This window comes from Cupressus sempervirens, chromosome 7 (genome assembly GCF_028749045.1).
Source record: "Cupressus sempervirens isolate cs-2001-9-10 chromosome 7, ASM2874904v1, whole genome shotgun sequence".
Classification (NCBI taxonomy): domain Eukaryota; kingdom Viridiplantae; phylum Streptophyta; class Pinopsida; order Cupressales; family Cupressaceae; genus Cupressus; species Cupressus sempervirens.
Window position 1 is genome coordinate 633832863 of NC_143124.1, and position 21547 is coordinate 633854409.

A 21547-nucleotide genomic window follows, 5' to 3' on the forward strand; every position below is an offset into this window, starting at 1 on the left:
TCGACTAGGAAAGCATCACTTTCAACTTGATGCGCACAGCTCCTGTTCATCCGCCGGCAGTCTAAACTCATACCATTACCCAGTCCAGCGACCCTTGCACACTCGGAATACAGAACCCGACCTCCTTCAGTGTTGTTTTTTCTACGTAAAAGATTTCCCACACCCAGAACGTCGTGACTGAGCTTAAACCCGACTGTGTTCTATCCTGCGTGAATGTCCACCCTCATGCATAAATGACTGGCAATGGACATAAAACCCACGGGTTCTCAACTTGAAACTACTGCAGTAGCTTTTGAATGGCAAAAATACTGTCTAGCAGACCACCAATACACCTTCACTCCAGTTACCTCGACCCACTGCGAGTTACCATACACTTGAGAAATGCATATACCCAAGCTTGAATTTCCAGTCACCTGAACTTCCTGTGACGCTAAGAACTGGGGGCTGAGTGTTACGTTAGGAGTGGTTATGGAAATTCCGTGACCACTACAACTGGTGTTTTAAAATTCCATCCAACCCGATTCCACCTAATATTGATAGAACTTCAAACAAACTGAACTTAGAAATAGTGCAGCAAGAAGTTCGTACCTTCTTCCAAGGACTGTGACGATTATTCAAAGACCTCCATAAAACTATCCATAAAATAAGTGATTCAAGAGAAGCTGGGGCTACGTCCAACGTCTCTTATTTTGCTCCAAGGGTTTTCCTCCTCAAAGCAACCAGTCACATTTAAGCAACCAGAAATGCTAAAATGCTGAGCTCATAAATTCTTCTTGTGTGTTAATCCCAATGCAAGCACGTGCTTAAATAGCCTCGGAATGAGGGAAAGTACAGAGTACAAGGAATGTGGGATTAATTGACATTTTCGTCCTGTAGTCACTTAAAGCTATTATAAAGTAAATAACTTTTGAAACATTAAAGTGACTTAGCTCTGCTCATTAAATAAAGTTCTGGAATAAATTAAATTAAATTTCTCATTGTGACTGGAGAGCATCCTGCGTGAAAATGATATTAATCTATCCGGATGTGGAGATAGATTAATTCTGTCGCCCGGAACTAAAATCAAGAAGGGGACATGACAAAGGTCAATATATACAAAAGAATAAAACGATGTTTCCTTAGGAAACGATCGTAAAGAATAGAAACATTCTATTCTAGCTAGAAGAAAGCTAAAGAAAGCTAACAGATAACTACAGAGTAACTAATATTAGAAACATTCTAATATTTATAATAGATTACAAATAGATAACCATTAACTAATAATAGAAGCTATCTATTATCATAATACCCTCCCTTAATAGTTAATCTATCCACAACACCAAGCTGTCCTCTAAATTTAACAAACTTATCAGGACCTAGAGGCTTGGTGAGAATGTTTGTAGTCTGATCCGTTGTAGGAGCATACTGCAAGTCTATTGTCCTGTCTTCAACCAACCGTCGTATATAATGACAATGAACATCCACATGCTTGGTTCGTGTAATGTCCCCACTTCTAGTTCACAGAATAAATGTTGGAGCCTGCAATAGATCATTAGTACATGATAGAAAATATATATAAAAGTCTTAAAATATGTTAGAAATGATAAATCAATCAATCTAAATACTACCCCTTTACTAACCCGTCCTAATCCTTCAAAAGGAACTCTTCTCAAATCACCTAATCCTCTAACAAGAATTTAATTCTCGATTAGGCAATTGTCATATGAAGAGTGCCTCTCTAAGGCCTCTAGGATCTCTAGTCATAATTATGCTCATTACAACACTACTTGGTAGAGATCCCACCTCTAACCAAGTCTCTTTTCTCTAACATATGCATATGATTGACCACTACAATATATAGTCTCTAAGAAATTCTCCATAAATCTCTCTCTGGGTTCAAATTTGGAATCCCGACATTCACAAAGAATGCCCTCTAATCTCTCAGTTTCCCCTTTGGAGAAACTCGACATTCCAAATGAATGTCCTCTTAGTCTTTGAATTCTCAATATGAGAAACTCATCCTTCTCATAAATGTTTTCTATCAAACATCCCAAATCATCAATTACATTTGCATTTAACATCACTGTTATTAATGTCTCTGAACATACTTCATTGTCAGTGTTTTACTCTTCTGATGTTTGTGTGAATATTTTGACCTTTCTTACCAACACCCGATTGTTGATCATTGATGATGGTTTACTGTAGTTGCTCTTTTTATTTGTGTTACTGTCATTTTTTAATGTTCTCCCTGCATACCCTGAGCCGTCAGTTCTTATTGCTTCTTCCTTCTATTTATCATAAGTCATACATTCTTCTCTTTTTGTAAAGTGCAATATGCCTGTCTTGTTATAACTGTTGTATATCTCTTCTTATTGTTGTCATCTATGTTCTCTGTTTCGTTCTTTTTATTGCTTTTGTGTTTCTTCCAAATTCTTCTTTGGAGTATTGTTCTTCTTTGTTTGATCTTCTTCCTAGATGCCTGTTGCTGCTGTGTAAGTATTCTGCAGCTTTAATTTATTATAATTGTTCTGCAGTCTGCCATTCCTTATTACTGTTTTTCCAATACTATTCTGCTCTTATTATATTCTGTATTTTTCTCTATATATAATTCTAATTTCATTATTATTAACAATATATTTATCTATAATCTACACTGGATGATGTAGTAGTTCCTCCATACTTATATTCTTACCAGCCATGCCAATCATTTATGCTCCAGTAAATCCCTTTCTCCCCGTTCCTTGGTTGGAAGACCATATATTTATATTTGTATTTCTTTAGGGTGTGTCCCTTGGACTAGCTTGTGACTTTTCATTTGTTTAGCTTTGTTCTATTAATTATGTCCTATTATATAACTATAAATGGTTATCTTTCAATATGGTTTTCTATCTTTGGTAATACAATTGCAGGGAATTATGGCGGGTCTAATATTAAGCTTAGTGTCTTTACAAATGTAATTGCTAATTATGTTTAGCAAGACTGTTATGAAAAAGAAATATTGGTAAAAATATTGTTATTATCTAAAATATTAAAATATATAATTGTTGAGTATTTGTATAGGAATGAATGTCTCTTTTAATCAATAATTATAGTATATTCAAATTTTTCATTGTCTGATGTATATATTAATAATGTATATATTTTATTGAATTAAATTTCAGATATATATATTATGATAATTTTAATTAATATACACAAGGTGTATGCTATAATATATTATAGATTATATATTGTTATAATTTAGTACATTATATGTATAAAGTAATCGTATATTCAGATCTTTTCTTAATCATAATCTTTGATATATTATCATTTAATCTATTATACTAATTTATTATTTATTTATATTGATTATATTTTCTCTTCTTTACTTGCCACCTTTTCAATTTTGTCTCCCAAAAGCTTTACAAAATTGGTGTGACAGATGGAAGTATCCCAATACAGCTTCAACAGGGGACATGACAGTTTGTTCATGGAAGATTGGATTTCGTGCTAATATGATAACGCCTTCGTTATCAACAAACAAAGTGGTCGGTCCTGTTGGTGACATTTGCATATCCCCAAGCATACGACGAAGCCAAACAGCTTCACAACCTACCTTGAGTGTCCCTCTGTATTCGGCATGTTGCTTCTTACTAGTCCATGTGACGGCACCGGATCTCAAACTAAATACATATCCAAAAGTTGACTTTTTATCGTAAACAGAGTCTACCCAATCTAAATCTATGAACCCACTGAGTTTAGGATTAGAACTCTGAGACTAAAGAAGTCCATAATTTGAAGTGCCCTTCACATAACGAAGCACGCACTTTGCTGCCATCAAATGATCAGCCTTCGGAACTGTCATAAAATGTAACATATAGCTGACCACGAAGCTGATATCAGGCCTAGTAGCAGAGAGGTAGATGAGGCTGCCTATTAGTTGTCTATATATAGTATCAACAACAGGAGGAGAATCAGACTTGGCAAATAACTTGAGACCTTTCTCCATGGGTGTAGATGCAGGCTTGCAATCCTACATACGGAATTTGTTTAACAGAGCATATTTGGACTGAGAGATGAATGTACTAGAAGACTGTTGCCAAACCTCAACACCTAGGCAATAGTGCATGAGCCTAAGGTCAAGACTAGCATAAATTATGTTTAATTCCCTGAATCAAAAATGTCAAACTACCAGTGATGATCAAATCATCCACATAAATAACCAGAAGGATGATGTCATTGTCAATAGTCTTGATGTACGAATTTGAGTTTGAAGAACTGCTCTAAAGCCTTGATCAGTGAGGTACTTATCAATTTTCATGTACCATGCCCGAGGGGCCTACTTCAAGCCATAGAGAGCTTTCACTAATCTGAGAACCTAATGTTCTTTGCCAACAACCTTGAAACCAGAAGGTTGCGTCATGTACACCTCTTCATGGAGATCACCATTCAGGAAAGCACTCTTGACGTCCATCTAATGGACCTTCCAGCCAGACTATGTTGTCATAGCTAAGACTAATCTGATTGTGCTCATCTTTGCAGTAGGAGCAAAGGTCTCCTCATAGTCAAAACCTTGATGCTGAGAAAAGCCCTTTGCAACTAAACGAGATTTTTACTTATCCAAAGTACCATCAGATTTGTATTTGATTTTGTAAACCCATTTGCATCAATGGGTTTCTTCCCTACTAGAAGATCAGATAGAACCCATGTTTTATTCCTCAGCAGGCTCTGGTGTTCAGATGTCATGGCCTGTTCCCACTATGGAATTCCTTTAGCCTCGGAATATGTTTGAGGTTCAAACACACTGTGAATGTTCGCCATGAGAGAAAAGTTAACAAACTTTGCAGGTTTTCTCTTTTTCCGAGCAATCCTCCCATCAATGAGCTCATCATCACGAAGATCAACAAGTGTCTTAGCCCACCACTTAGGTCGAAGAGGAGAATAACCAAAATTGGCATTAGGAGATGCTCTATGATTAGGTTCCTCATTTGAAGAATCTAGATCAAACTCAAGTGAAGCATCTACAAATCTAGGTGATCCTATAGTAGAAGCTACAGGTATCTGTACAGGGATCACTAATATAATTGGAGCCACAGGAGCTACTGGAGTCCCACCATTAGGTGGACCTAATGGAAGCCTAACACCCAAATCATGAGCCTTCATAGGTTGGACTATTGGATCAAGAACGGGAGAACCAAGCATGAATGGTCCCCGCTACTCATCAAAGACTACATCACAACTGTACAAGACAAGCGATGTCTCAGTGTTGATCAAGTGGTAAGCTTTGTGAAGACTATTGTATCCAGCAAGCATGAGTTTCTAACTCTTGGCATCCAACTTGGTGCGAGACATACCAGAGATCCAAACAAAAGCAAGGGAGTCAAAAACTTGCACGTGACTAATTCTAGGCTTCGGACCTAACCAGGCCTCTTTTGGAGTCTTACCTTTGACTGCCACTATGGGTGACCGGTTCAAAAGATAAACTGTAATGTTAACTGAATCTGCCCAGAACTTCTTCGAAACATCTTTGTGTTCGAGCATAAAGTGAGCCATGTCGGTGATTGTTCTGTTCCAACGTTCAACTACACTATTCTCTTGTGGTGCGTGGGGTGTGGTTAACTATCGTTTGATGCCACGAGTATCCAAGAAGCTAGAGAATTCATTAGAACAAAATTCCACAAAATTCCACCTTCCCCCCCCCATTGTCTGACCTAAGAGTAATAATAGATTTTCTAGACTCTTTTTCAACTAAAGGTTTAAACTTCTGAAAAATAGGAAATGCATCTGATTTCTTTTTAAGAAAATATACCCACATTTTTCTACTGAAATCATCAACGAACAACAGAAAATACCTGAACCCAAGAATAGGAGTAGCCATAGGGCCACAAATGTCGGCATAAACAAGTTGAAGTACCTGAGAAGCTCACCATGAATTGTCATTGGTGAAAGGTGTGCGATGTTGCTTCCCGGCCTGGCAAGCATCACAAACTCCAAGTTGTTGAGTCTGAATCTCTGGCAAATCGAGGACAAGCTCTTCCCAAGCAAGATGAGAGAGATAATGCACATTTAAGTGCCCATATCATTGATGCCAGAGTGTGCTAACATAAGACCGCCAAGCAGCCATAGCTAAGTCTTGCGAATCACTAGAATCAATAAGTTGGAAAAGACCATAATCCTCGAGACCCACTGCAACAATAGACTAAGTCGCCCTATCAATGATGGTACACTGATGTGAACTCAAGGTGACATCCAGTTGTGGAGAATGTCATAGTAATTGATTGACTAAGAGTAGATTTAGTTCCATCCCTGGAACGTAGTAAACATCAACGAAAAATGAGATTCCTACCAACAAATTGAATCTGAATGTTGCCTTTGCCAACAACAGTGTACTCTTCTCCGCCACCAAAAATAACAGAATCTGAGTAAGGCTGATAGTCGGTGAACCAATCTCAACAGTGGGTGAAATAACAAGAGGCACCTTAATCAATGTACTAGGCAAACGACTTCACATGATCTACTGGTATTTTAGCCATGAAGGCATAAAAGGCAGATTTTGTCTACTCAGTGTGCTTTGCACTGTTCACTTTGGATTGTGAACCTGATTGCTTCGATTGGGCAGCTAAGCATTTCTGACATTCAACCTTCATGTGACCAAACTTGTGGCACGCATTGTTCTTCTTCCGATAGCCTTTTGAATTTGGAGCAGAGGATTTCTGCTGAGAAGACTACTGAGACTTGTCTTTATTCTTCTAAAAGGATTTAAATACAAAGGCTTGCTCTGAGGAAGTGGAGCTGGAACTCCTACCGAACTATTGTTTCCACCAATCTTGATGAAGCAAGAGTGTGCAAAGATCTGTGAATTTCAGATCAAAACTAGAAGAAGTAATGTTGAGAGTCTCGATAAAATGCTCATAGGACTTGGGTAAACTCCTAAGAGTAATGATCACAATGTCCTCTTCCTCCATCTTGCAACCAATGGCAAGCAACTGATCACGGATTTCCTAAATCTTATTCAGGTGAGCCTAGAGCAATGTGTGCTCATCCATAATAATAGAAATCACAATGTTCTTCAAGAAGAAAGCTTTGTTTTTTTCATAAGTCTCATGAAGATTTTTGAGATGTGCCCATATCTCAGCAGTTGTCTTGCCGGATGGAATCTACGAGAGCTCATCATTAGCTACAAATAATTTGAGAAGCATCACCGCCTCCCAATTATTCAGATCCCATGTATTATGATCAGTAGCAAGGGCAATCAAATGTTGTGTAACACCCAGAACAATTTGATTAGCATTCTGAAATTCAAAAATTGCTATTATCCGCTGCTTCAAAGTGCCATAATTCCGACCATTGGATTTTGTATTGCCCTCAAACACAATATTAGTCAAAGATGCCATAGTACGTTTTTCAATTAAAAATCATGAAAATTTGTGAAGGCGATCACTTCAAGGCAAAAAACGGAAGACCCAAAAATTTGAAGGGGTATCGAGAAGAGAGCTCAAAAAATCTAAAAAGAATATGTTGTCAGTTTTTGGATCCACCAGATCAAAAATCGAGGCACCCAGAAAAAACATATGACAACCCAATTGAGATCTCGAAAAACCCAACAAGAATCTCTAAAAAAATTGATCTGTTATAGAAAATTAGGGTTCTGAACAAAAATAGCCTTGTTGTAATAAAACCACAAAAAATGGTGAAAATGTGCAAAAAAACATAGACGGTAGTTGCAGAAAAATGGTTGTAAGAAGCAGATATCATAGAAAATAATTTCGAAAAATATTGCTTTGATAATTTCGAACAAGAAACTATAATATTTTTTGAAAAATTTCAAAGAATTGGCTCTAATACCATATTACAATGTAATTGATAAAATACTTGCTTGATATTAATAGAGACCGAGAGGTCAATATATACAAAAGAATAAAATGATGTTTCCCTGGGAAATGATCGTAAAGACTAGAAACATTCTATTCTAGGTAAAAGAAAGCTAACAGATAACTATAGACTAACTAATATTAGAAACATTCTAATATTTACAACAGATTACAAATAGATAACCAATAACTAATAATAGAAGCTATCTATTATCGTAATAAAAAATGATATAAGGGAAGTCATACAAAAATCAGTTCCCAAGAGGAATGTAAAATGAATTTACATTCCCCAATTTTCGCTAGGGTATTTCTTACTATTAGAGCACACTATTTCATACCAGAGGATTCTGCATAGTGTTTTCTAGCTATGGAGAGGACTGGCTTGCATACAGGAGGCGCCAACCACCTTGGCATAGGATCTTTTTATTTGATGAATATTCCAGCATTCTTGCCCATCCATCATAGAAATGAAGCCATCATGGAGGTAAGAGATAATCAATTTTTATTGTTTACTTTTCTGGTAGGCAGTAGAGCATGGATCTTTCTTTAATTCTTTATTTAGGAGTCAATATGTTCCAACTGTCTGCCCATTTCCCTCAATCTCATCTACAGTAACTACAAATATAAATATATAGCGTACATTGCCAAAGAATTTAGCTCACATATAGAACTGCACACAGCAGAATTGTCCATCAGACTGGAATTGCTGTCATCATCACATGCATCTCTCTGCCTTGAGAGAAGTAGAAAAGACAAAGCATGCCACTACATTTGTCCATGACATGTGCATTTAAAGGATGAATTATTCGAAATGCCCAAGCAAGAGTGTGTCCTGTCCTGTATATAAATGAGGTGAATGAACTCGGCATGCTGTAAACATTTGCTAATTTTTTTCAATTCACTGCACCAGATGAGGATGGCCAAGCAAGACTTATGGCCTTGATATATTTGCAATCCCTTGTAGGTTTCATGACTTCAAAAAAAAAAACAAAATCAAATGATAAATATATTGAATATTCAAGCTTGCTGGAACAAAAAAAGTAAATCATCATCTCACATGCAAGGGAGTTCAAAGGGCCTCTATATCAATTTAGGCATACAATATATGCAATAAGAATAAAAGCTGATAAAATATAACTTTTCATTTTATTCACATAAACATGGCTATAGAAACAAATTTCAAAAGTAAAAGCAACAATGAAAACTGTGGAGAATAAGCATGAGAGAATATATAATCAAACCTGCCCAAAATTAGGAGGGCCAACATCCAAAATCTAACAATCTGAATCATGAAAGTTAATTGGAGAAGATAAACTAGGTTCTCTCCCAAAGGATTACCTGGAAATGGTTAATTAAGGCTGAAACATCTCTAAATATATTGTTAGTTCAACAACACTTGAACATCATTTGCATCAATTTCTGGAACACGTACAATGACATTCCTCATCATCGATAGGTGGCTTATCTCCTATGGCATATAATTAGCAGCAATAATCAGGATAAAGTTGCAAGGATCAGATTTCTTGGAAACCAGTCCAAAAACTGATTTTTTCCTGAGAAAAATTGCAAACCAATGAATTCAGCCCTGCTGATTTTACACAATTTCACAAACTAAATAGCAATTATATTGCAAAATCATGCACAAAAATATTGTAATATGAGTTAATCTCGATTTATCATAAAGTTCTAATGTTTCACTTTGTGGCAATTTTCTCAATTTACATAGCTGTTCTTTTTGGTCATTATAGCAAAGTTTATGAGATTTTAGAGCTTTTTCAAGCAGCTTTCTGAAAATTTCTTATCATTTGAATGAACACATGATTTCAGTATCAACTTCATGCAGAACTAAATTGATCAAATAGCATTCAGCCTCCCTGGATATGGATTGTTCTTAAATTACCTTGTTTACAAACTAAGTTGCCGATTCGGATTCAGGTTTGGATGCGAGTTTGAGATTTGCATTCAGAATTCATTCAATTTTTTGGGCGGAATGGGTTCGAATTCCTTTTGGGTCCGTCCATACAAAAACATGTTTTTTTAAAATATATACATGTGCGTGCATGTGTGTGTATGTGTATGCATACAACGTACAACATAGCAAAATACACCGCCGTATATATTAATCTTTTAGTCCAAATGACTTATGTTTTACAATTTTGGCCTTTTTAGTGGTTCATTTTAGGGTTGGAGAGTTGGATTGACTAAAATCATAGGAACGAGAATCGCGGCGATTCACGTGATTCGGCGGTTTAATTCAAGCTAGGTGATTTTTTGTGAATTGGTGAATCGAATCAACGATTTCTTATCATGAATCGCCATGAATCGACATGAATCACCTGGAAAAATCAGGCAGCCCAGTTGGTCAACTTTAAAACATAAAAAAATACAACTTTTTTAATGAGTTCTTTTCAGATTTCTCTTTCTTATAACTCTAAAAGGCCTTTTAATTGTTGAGTATGACAAAAAGAGAGGAAAAGTGAGAGATAGACTTGAGCTAGAGCTAGAGCAAATAGACTTGTCTTTTCATTTTGTTTACAGATAGACATATGTTTCATGGATCTTCATCTTACATACATTTACAATTTGATGTCATTGGTTTAATGGATCTTCATCTTACATACATTTATGATTTGACAACATTTATAATTCTATATATCTATGTCGTGACTCATTATGATCCTATGATTTCTATTTACTTAAGCTAAAATTTATATTTTACGTATGTGATGGATTTATCATTTATGTTCTTTGTTTATGTATGTTAGATTCTATTTGGTGATGTTATAATGTGTCTAAATTATATTCAATAAAGGGTGCACGAAATAAGTTCTAAATTGTTAAAATCTCTAAATTTCAAGGCTATTTTTAATTTTGCTAATTCATGGCCAATTCGATTCAAATTCATGGCTGATTCACGATTCAATGCGGCCTAGCCGATTCTGATTCTCGTTACTTTAACTAAAATAGACCCAAAAAACTTTTAAAAGCTCAAAAATAAACCATTTTGGAGCAAATCTGGCTTGGGTCCTGTTGCAGATTTGTGAATTCACCATAAAACTGGCAAAATTCATGTTGGGTTCATTTGAGAGAAGTTGGGCAGATTTCAAAGATATGTGGCAAACTTTGACAAGAATATGACAAGGACCAAACTTTTGCAAGAACAGGACCAGACTTTGGGGTTGCCAGGGAAGAATTTAGTAACATAGTTTATATATAATACAATATTTGCAGCAGCGAGGATTAGATTTTTGCTTGTTTTGTTACTAAGAAACCTTGCATGCCAATTGTTCACCGTACAGGGTAAAGATACTTAACACACGTAGTATAGCCCGATAAAACGCAGAACAGATACTTTATTCATTTATGCACTCAATGTTTACAATCTGAATACAATGATTACCACGATGATCCAAAGTCCATCTCGGACGATGTACATATATCTTCCGGAAGGGGTGACTCGAGACGTGCCCGTTTGGATACTATTCTACCAATCGGCTACAAAATAGATTTTACAGACAACATCATCCCCCCCAAAAGAAAAGTCGTCTCTGAACGACAATACAACAAAACTCAAAATAACCAAAGTACATCAATGCATAAATACTAAACAAAGGGATGCGTCCTTGGCGTAGTGGCCATCTGCGCCCTCAACTCGTTCAGCTCTGCCCGTAGCTTGTAGATTTGCTCTTTCCTACTCTTCAATTCTACTTCTGCCTCCATTTGAAGCTCTAAGGCTGACTGCATCATCTCTGCAATTTCTCCCAACTCTTTCTCCTTTCCTGTTGCCACTTGTTCCTTTTCTACTGCCAACTTCTGTAGCTGACTCTGTCTGTCTAACAGGGCTGCCCTCTCAGATTCCCAGGCTAACCTGGCAACTGACTCCTCCCGAGCCCTCTCCGCTACTACCTGATCTGCCTAGCTCTTCCGAAGAGTATAATACACCTCCTGTATAACTTCACTATCTCGTGAGTCAAACCCTCTACTCGGCTCTCCATACCGAGATCTCTCGTCGTGGCCCAATCCTATCGCATCTCTGCAATCTCCACATCTGGCCATCCCTGCTCCTCAAAACAGACTGTAAAAGTAGCTAGGCATCCTAACCTCATAAAAGATATGACTCCCTCCAGCTCCTTCACAACTAAGTCCAACGCCTGAGTCTTTGTCAAAGCTAACACCTGGCGAGCCTGAGTCACTGGAGCTACTACATCAACAAGAAATGTCTCTCTCATCCCTATCTCCCGCGCTACTGGATGTTCCTGCTACACACCCATAGCCCTCTCTACTACTTCCGCCATACGCTCAACAGTGCTATGTGGTACTCCCTCAGCCTGTGTCTGCCCAACCTCCTGTAATGGGTTCTCCTCTAGAACTGCTTCTTGTGTGGGTGTCGGCAGGTACGTCACTCGAGGTGCCGAGGTTCGATGGAACTAGGTACTCAAGTAAGCACTCAGCTTCTAGGTTTGGCTCTCTCTGTCTCACTCCGGTGATGCTAGTAGTGTTGTATCCACCATAACCACTGCATCAGAACCCACTACATCCAATTAGAGACCTGATGCCCCCAACTCCTCGCCTGTCGGTACCTCCATTACTACTGTCTCTGTGTCCATATCCATATCAAGTACCAATGTCTCATCTCCCATCTCTAGTAGAGTCTCATGAGTCGGCTCTATCGTTACCTCCGGAGCGGCTATCTCCATTGGTGACGGATGTGCCTCTACTACTGCTTTCTGTACTAAAATTAAAACTTCTTGTGTTGTACGTATTTCATCTTTGTCTTTTACCTTGTTCCTATCTTTGTTAAGCAAATTCGGCAGTAATCTTCATCACATTCCTTCGTTCCAGGTACGTCTGGCGACAATGCCAAATGTTTACCGTACATGGTAGAGATACTTTACACATGTAGTATAGCTCGATACAACGCAGAATAGATACTTTATTCATATATGCACTCAATGTTTACAATCCGAATACAATGATTAACACGATGATCCAAAGTCCATCTCGAACGGTGTACATATATCTTCCCGAAGGGGTGACTCAAGCGTCACGCGTGCCTGTTCAGATACTATTCTACCCGTCAGCTACAATATAGATTTTACCAACAACACCAATCCTAGTACAAGTGCGGTTATGGGTACTGGCTACCAGACATGGCAGTACAACATTTTTTTCCCTTGTGTACAAGTTCAGGTTTGGATATATATATTCAAAATCAGAAATTATTAATTTTAAAGATTGCAAATAAACATAATATGCAATTACTTCATTTCATAGTTGGCAAAACTGAAAATACTCATAAATTCATAATTCAATGATTTGTAAACAACTCAAAGGTCTTTATACTGCTCTTCATCAAAAGCATCTAGGTCAAATTTTGGTTCAATTTGATTTGAACCACTATCAACTAAAATATGACTGACCTAACCATAAATATTCAAAAATAAATCAACATATAGGATCAAAGTAAGGATTTTTTTTATAATAAATACACCCTAACACTAACCTTAAATGATGATTTTTAGTGTTTAGGGTTATGATATTTTGCTAGCAAGTACACCCTGATATTAAGGGTAAGGGTTTTCCGTTACTCTGTATGTCCTAACAGTAACCCTAACAGCATAAATTTTTTAGGCTTTAGGGTTAGGTTTATATACTGACCCAAACAAACCTATTGTCTAGTAACTGACTAATATTGTAATTGTAGAACTTTTTGTTGCAAGTACTAAATTTATTTGCAAGGAATTTGATATACATAACAGAAAAAAGTTGGTTCTTAAGCCCCTCTAGTGCACCGAACATGAAATTTGGCAAGATTATGACCATAGAAGCAGATTTCTCGGCAAGATTCCAAACAATTTCTTGAAAATATCACAAGTTTTTCAAAATATCTTCGACCAAAATGTTCACCAATATATTACTGCTAATATCACAATATATTAGCTTTTTGTTTACTATATAAGCATCAGACTGTGATTATTTGATCAACCTTCTTTTGAATAGCAATTGGATTTGATGGCAAAGGACAGAAGCAATTGTTGTTGTCACTATTTTTAAAAAAAACTAATTATCTAAAATTTGTGAGGACACTTGGTATAATCAGGTTTTAGAACATTGTGAATAGGGAATGTGACTGTTTATAACTGGTGACTCTTCTTGATGCCTTTAAGAATTCTGTTGTCACTATCTATGCATTCTTAGCAGTCATTACTAGACAAAAATGTCAAATAATTATGATATCTTTTGACTTGTCATTATTATTGTAACACCAATGTCAGTGCCATTGTTGACCTGCTGTCATTTCTACTTATCACTGGATGTTGTCACTACTCCATCTGGAAACAAATTTGTATTCTTGAAATAATTCTTTGGGAATTTTCATTTTTACATATAAGCTGCTAAAGATCTAACACAAGAGATTGCTGTCATCATTATTATCTTTTCAGATAACTATACTTGTGATAAGTAATCTTCATATAATCACTGATCATTTGCATTCTATCATTATTGTGATATGTATCTTTCTTGATCAATATGATGTTCAGTAGCATAGATATTAGACACTAGTACCGTTAACAATTAACATGGACATTGATGCTGCTGTCAAATGTAACAAACAGTTTTTCATAACAAAATAAGACGATCAATAAAGAGTTTTTCCCCAACAAATTATTGAATAAATAACTGAATTCCTTTTCATGGAACATTAACTGCTTTTAACTACCAACGATTAACTGAAATAATTATAATAACGATTAACTGAAATAATTGTATCTATGATCAACTGTGATAACTATAATAACGATTAACTGAAATAACTGTAACATTGATCAACTGAAATAACTACAATAACGATTAACTAAAATAATTGTATAAATGATCAACTGTAATAACTAGAATAACGATTAACCGAATTAACTGTAACAATGATCAACTGAAATAACTATAATAATGATTAACTATCTTTCATACAAGTAAGGTAAATGCTTAACATGAAAAAAAGGAAAACATACAAGTAATATCCGATGAGTCTTTAGTTGGTTGTGCAAGCCTTGGCTTTCGATAAGAGGAGAAGCATTGACTTAGGCTTAACCTCCCAACCTCAGACCATACTTATCCCCACACAGTTTATTGAATTAGAAAAACCCTCCCTACCCTAGAATCGGGCTTGGGATACTTTTAGTCTAGCCACCTAAGCATTCTGATGTTTAGAATGTCCGCACAGTTATAGACAGACATGTCTGAATAATTGGCACCACTGACATCAAGTGATCATAGATGGCAAACATGCCTTAAAACGACCTTGGCCAAGGTTTTCTGATGGGTTCAGTGACCCGATCACCACCACTCGACTTGACAATAGGGGAACAATAAAATGGACGAGCATGAGCTATTAAATGAAATTATTTTATATTTATTGTATCATATCTGATTTTTATTTTTATGTCAATGCATATTCCATCTCACCTCTTCACCATTTTCATGGCTATATAGCCAGTGAGTCCTAGGTGCTCGGATCTCAGAGCAATCAGCTCTGTCTGTTGATTCATGAACACTATATTTCCAGCTTATCGCAATCTGTGATTTGAAAAATGTGTTCTTCAAGACTTGCAGAAAATATCATTTGACTCTGATTCCAGTGGCATAAATAAATCATGATTTCATAACATGGTTTCTTGGCTTTTATTTGCCATAAACACACTAACTTAGAGTTGGTCTATCCTATGATGTTAAGTAAAATGATTTGCATCATGTTGTAAACTATAGCTTATTGTTATATAATTAGAATGCAGTAACAACTAATGAAGAAAACATATTGCAATACTTGCATTTCAGTTAACCACATAACCTAATATAATATGGAAAGAAAGATGATGTCTTGTTGGACACTTAATCAATCCGCCTCACTCTTTGCAAGAGAGATCTTGAATACAAATACCAGTATGAAGATTGCTCATGATTTAAAATAGAACATCAGTATAAACTAGGAAATCGTGGAAGGATAATGATAACTGCAGAGATATCGGTGCTAAGATAAACATGGTCGGAATTTTGGAAGAAGACGGGTGATAAACATGGGAGTCGGGTGCTTGAACATGGAAGTTGGGTGCTTGAAAATGGAAGTCGAGTGCTTGAAAATGGAAGTCGGGTGCTTGGAAATAGAAAATATAAAGAGATAATAAGTCTTTTTGGCTTCCAAGAAGCCGTAACATAAAAAAAATCTCTTGGCTCTTGGACCCCAAATAAATGTGCTGAGTGTTCAATCGGTTTCAAGCAAGAAAAAGAATAAAAGGATGGAAGAAGATTTGAAGGTTATAAATTGAAAATAATTATGGTTTAAATCTATCTACATGTACGTAGATATATTTGTGAGGTGGCATCATTTTATTAAAAATATATATATTATGGTGTCACTTTATTTTATATCTATGTGTATGTACATAGGTATATATTATAATAATATGGTGAAAAGATCAATCAAAACCTTTGAGGTACGCATTATATTTTAGTTAAGTTAATTTACGTTTTAAATTGTTTATTTAATAGCTCATGCGGGTCCTTCAATTGTATCCTGAAGTTCAAGTCGCTAGGTCCTTAACAAGGCAATTTAAGGTCATACCTATCAACCTAATGACTAGACTAAGCTAGTATCCCATTCCATTGATTCCGTTTAGCAATGCTTCCCCCCTTCATTTTCTCCTGCAATCACCCATGCAATACTTCCATGATAATAACGAGTTCCATAATAATTTTCATTAAAAAATTCTAAAGAATTTAATTATTAACCATAATTCCAAAATCAAGCAACTGCTAAACATCACATGAAAAATAATGGATAATGACCATCTTCATTAACAGTTAATACAATGGATATAAATAACTACCAACTTCACATGACCATGAAAGAAAAATCCATTCAGTCTAACGGCTATGAATAAATTTAAAATTAGGTCAAATTTTGGGATGTAACATCAAAGTTATAGGAAATATTGCTGATCATAATTATTAATTGAAACATTGTCAAGACACTTGCCAATGGGGTTATGTTCAAATAGAAAGGACATAGGGTTCTCAAGATGGAGATCCACAATTGAATCCCCATAGACACATCTAAAGGTGGAATTCCAAGTGGTGACTCTTGCACTTCCTTTGTGGCTCACAAGTGAATTTAATTTGAATGTGTAGATTCATATTTTGTATAATGCAAATCTATTAGTGGCAAGAACCCCACCGTGATCTAGCAAATTCCAAAGAAGGATATTTGCTACTATTAGATTACCCTCCCATAACCTGGGAAGTGATGCCCAAAGGCAAAGATATATTTGAAAGTCACCGTAGTTTCCCTAAAATCGTCTTCTCTAACTTTTCTTCTCATTTCTTTTCTCTGTTTCCTCTTTTGGTGATTTGTAGTTTGCCTATAATTCCAGCGCAGGAAGGAAACTACACCTTCATACTATTAATTGCCTCTTTTAGTAGATATGTCCTTAAACAGACCAAAGACACCTCTGTACCTTTTCTTTTGGTGCCACTCTATTCTCTCATACTACTCCACTCACATAAACCTCTTGTCTACATACCATCACTCTTCCACAAACTTTGGGGTATATAAAGGGAGAAGGCTACATTGGAGATTTGATATAGTTTCACGGGCATGCATCCCCTACCTTGGAACCCCCACTCCTGTCCCAAGTATGAAATGGGGATAGGGAGGTGGGATTTCAGTGTCTCGTTTCTGTCAAAAATTGGGATGTTTTTGAAAGGCCGCTTTGGGCATCAGAAGAAACTTGGGGGCAGATTTGGGTACTGGTGACGACCTGGATTTGGGTATCAGGGATGCTTAGGCCATCCCTTGATCGTCCCTGGTATCCAAATCCTTCCCCTATTTCCCAACAAGAAAAAATGTCATTTGTTTAATTTAAAATGTTTTTTCCTTTTTAAATGGGCGGGCTCCACATGGGTATTAGTCTTAATTAAAAATTACCAAACCCTATTTGGAGGCTAAAAAGGTGAAGTTTCATTCATTTCAACCATTCTTGGCAAGAAGAAAAAGATAGAGGAGCAGCAAGAAAGCTTTTATTTTTGAGTTGCAAGAGGAGGGTTTGACATAAAATATTCTTCATTCCAAGTATGTCTTTCATGTTCCATTTGGTTATGCGCCATGGCCATTTGTTTTCATTTCATTTTAGTTTTACCTTTGTTTTGCATTGTGTAACATATAAAGAGGGCATTTTGAATAAATTTTCTTTTCTTTTCAACTTGCAGCAATGTTATATATTTCATAATGATGAGGAGCAGCAGTGAGAGTGAGGGAAGTGGTAGTAGTAATAGTATTGAAGTGAAAATTCAACAAACTCAACCTCAAAGAAAACAAATGTAATACTAGGGATGCCATGGGGGGTCTTCAACTTCAGCGTCAATGTATTAGGGCCAGCACCCTCTACCACATTTGATTGCCCTTATAAGCCATCAAAAAGCATGCAAAAGGCCCATTCAACCTCAAGAAAGTTCTCCTTCAATTTGCCATAAGAGTAGACAAAGATAAGAAAACAAAATTTCTGAGGGTAGTAGGGAATGGGAGTGCCATTTGTGCAAAAACATTATTTTGGCAGCTATACTAGAGTTTATTGCCATCTTTTGTGGGTAGGTGGTCAAGGGATCAAAAGTTCCAATGGTATAACATAAGTAGAAAAAATTGAGGCAACTAGATTGCACATAGAGGGGGAGGCATTAAGATCAGGGGCTTCAATAGAACATGTGCAAGCTAGTTTGCAAACATTGCAAGCTTTGAGTGAACCCTCTACTAGGTAAGAAACAGTCACACCTACCTACACTTCTACTAGAAAGGAAAAGAACCTTCTAGTAGGGAAGAAGAATAAAAGAGAAACCAATGTTGCTGAGTTATTTAATTTGCAAGCAAAAAAGAAGGCTGAAGAATCTATTGGTAGGTTTCCTTGTGCTCATGGCATACCATTCCATGTGTCATGTTCCTCATATTATAAATAAATGTGCAAAGATACCTATGATGTTCGCCCCTCATTTCTATCACCTAGAGAGACAAAACTCCACACCACTGTTCTTGATAAAGAATATTCAAAAGTAAGCATTTCAATGAAGGATATGGAGCAGACATGGATGAGTAAAGGGTGCTCCGTCATCATGGATGGGTAGACCGATATCAAAGATTGGCCACTCGTCAATATTATTGTCACTAGCTCAACATGCTTTTATTTTTCTAGAGCTATAGATTATTCAAGAGAAAGGAAGGATGCAGCCTTCCAGTTTCAGATTTTGAAAGATTCTATAGAAGAAGTTGGTACTTCAAATGTTGTGCAAGTAGTGATTCATTAAGCCTGAGTGTGTAAGTCAGTTGCATTAATGGTGGAGAATACTTATAGGCACATTTTTTTAGACAAGTGATTGGATAAAGGCTATGATGTATGAGGCTAGAGATCGGCGAATGTTTATTTGTAATCATAACATATCTCTTGCATTTTTAGGACATTTTTCAAGAAAGAATTCCTCAAACCTGTGGAGACTAGATATGCTAGCTATTTTGTTTTGTTGGAGAGGATGCTTGAGGTCCAAAATAACTTACAATCCATGATGGTCAATGCAGAGTAGAATTGATGGCATGAATCTAGTACCTCGGATGGAAAAAGTGTGAAAAAAAGAATCCTTGATGATAGTTGGTGGACCACAATGAGAGAACAAACTTGGAAAATTGTTATTGCTGATTTAATAAAATTATTTTTTGTTTTAGCATTTGCTGATTTTGTTATTTAAGAAATAAGAATTTTAATATTTATGATGTTTCCAACTTGTAACTTGCTTGCATTTGAAAAATACATTTTCTCCTTTATTGAGCCCATTGTGTGGGTCATTAGATATGTTGATACAAATTATCCTAGCCTTAGAGAGATTTATAAAACATTTGATAGAATGTTTGGGCAGATCAAGCATGTTTTTCACGCTAGAGACCCTACTTTGAAATTTTACGACGAGCATCTTAGGCCCATTGTGATGCAGTGGAACATTATAACACTCCACTCTATATGGCAGCCTATGTTGTCAGTCCTAAATGGTATGCACCAAGATCTGGGAGAGTGATTCCATCTAGGGATGAGAAGGCGAGTCTCAAATCTGAAATCTCGAGTTTTCAATTTTAAAATTTGAAATTGTTTAGTTAAATCAAAATGTGAAGTAGCAAGTTGCAAAGGTTGTAAAGGTTGCAAATTAATATGTTTTTTATTTGTTCAATTTAGTTGAAGGAGGGCTTCTTCAAGGCCCTTGCAAAATATACAATGCAGATGATGCTAGTAAAATTCGTCAATAGTGGCTTGACTTTGTCAACCTTTTTGGTCCAACCTTTACTAGACCAAAGGCGAAGATGGATAGAGCTACATTAGCTCAAAGAGGAATTGGTCCACATATAACTTCATCCAATCAGTCAAGAGGAAGAACCTTATCTCTAGATAGTCGGAGAAGTTAATGGTTTTTCAAAGTGTATTGCAGCTATAGGATCAGTAAAGTGTTTAGTATTGTCAGACTCCAGGAGTTCTCGGGGTTCCATTGGATGAGGACACTCATCCTAACCCTACTAGTGACTCAGAGGTTGACTCTAACTTTGATTTAAATTCCTAGAGGACAGCCATATATTTGGCATATACTATTTGTAGCTACAAAAGTATTGATTTGATTATTAGGGACATATGATTATGGAGTTGAACTTCTATATTATGGTTTACTATTTAGTGTTTAGTATTTTAGCTGGACTTCTATTTATGTCATTTTGATTTCATGCCTGGAACTTAGAGCACTTGGGCATTTTTGTTATGTGTATTTGAATTTTGTTAATTTGCTATGTATCCATTGTATTGAGCTTCTAAAATGTCTATGGTGAACCTTTTATTATTTGAATGCTAACTTGATTATCCTATCTCCTAGTTACCGGATTCATGCATTTACCCTCAGATCCGGATTCGGGTCCGATTCGGATCCGGATCCGCATATGAATCCTTGAGGATCCAGGCAGGATCCGTAATCTTGCCTGTGGATCCGTAAGGATCCGCGCGATCCTTACGGATCCACAAGCAAGATTACGGATCCTTGAGGATCCACGCGCGGATCCGCGTGAATCCGTAGCAGGGTCCAAAAAAATTTGCAAAAAAGTGGGCCCAGCCTCATTTTATTTTTTTATTTTTTTTTGGTAAAGGCCCTAAACCCTAAAAACAACACTCTAAATCACAATGCAAGTTCATTTACTATCTATAATCATGAATGTGTTGATTTTCTTTATAATCATGAAAATAGATTAATTATCAATGTCATTGATCAAGTATACTAGATTCATAGATGCATACTATGAAATGATTTAGTTTCAAGTATACTAGATTCATAGATGCATACTATGAAATGATTTAGTTTTAGAATTATGTATATTTCTCTTATTTTTTAGTGTATATATATATATATATATATATATATATATATATATATATGCACGAATCATAATTGGGAAAATAAAAAATCCACGGATCCAATTCTGTGCCCGAATCGGATTCTTGTCACAAATCGGCAACTAAGTCCTATCTATTATTTGAATGCCACCTTGATTATCCATTGGTAATCCAAAGGACTTATGAAACTCAAAACATTAAAAATGATAGTAGTGTGAAGGCTTCTCACAATGACCACCTTCTTCCCCCTATATCTTTGCA

The 21547-nt window shown here is 36.3% G+C and overlaps 1 protein-coding gene across 8 annotated transcripts in view; it reads right to left on the bottom strand.

Moving 5' to 3' along the window:
- The window catches only part of LOC149548289 (phosphatidylinositol N-acetylglucosaminyltransferase subunit P-like), a 170276-nt gene that overhangs the window by 141064 nt on the left and 7665 nt on the right, over nucleotides 1–21547 (bottom strand). For 4 of the 8 annotated variants that reach the window (XM_089792362.1, XM_089792352.1, XM_089792361.1 and 1 more), the window contains one exon: nucleotides 9171–9385. The exons of the other annotated variants lie outside the window; for them this stretch is intronic. The gene's annotated coding sequence lies outside the window, so the exon portion shown is untranslated. The remainder of the gene's footprint in view (nucleotides 1–9170; nucleotides 9386–21547) is intronic. 8 annotated transcript variants of the gene reach the window in all.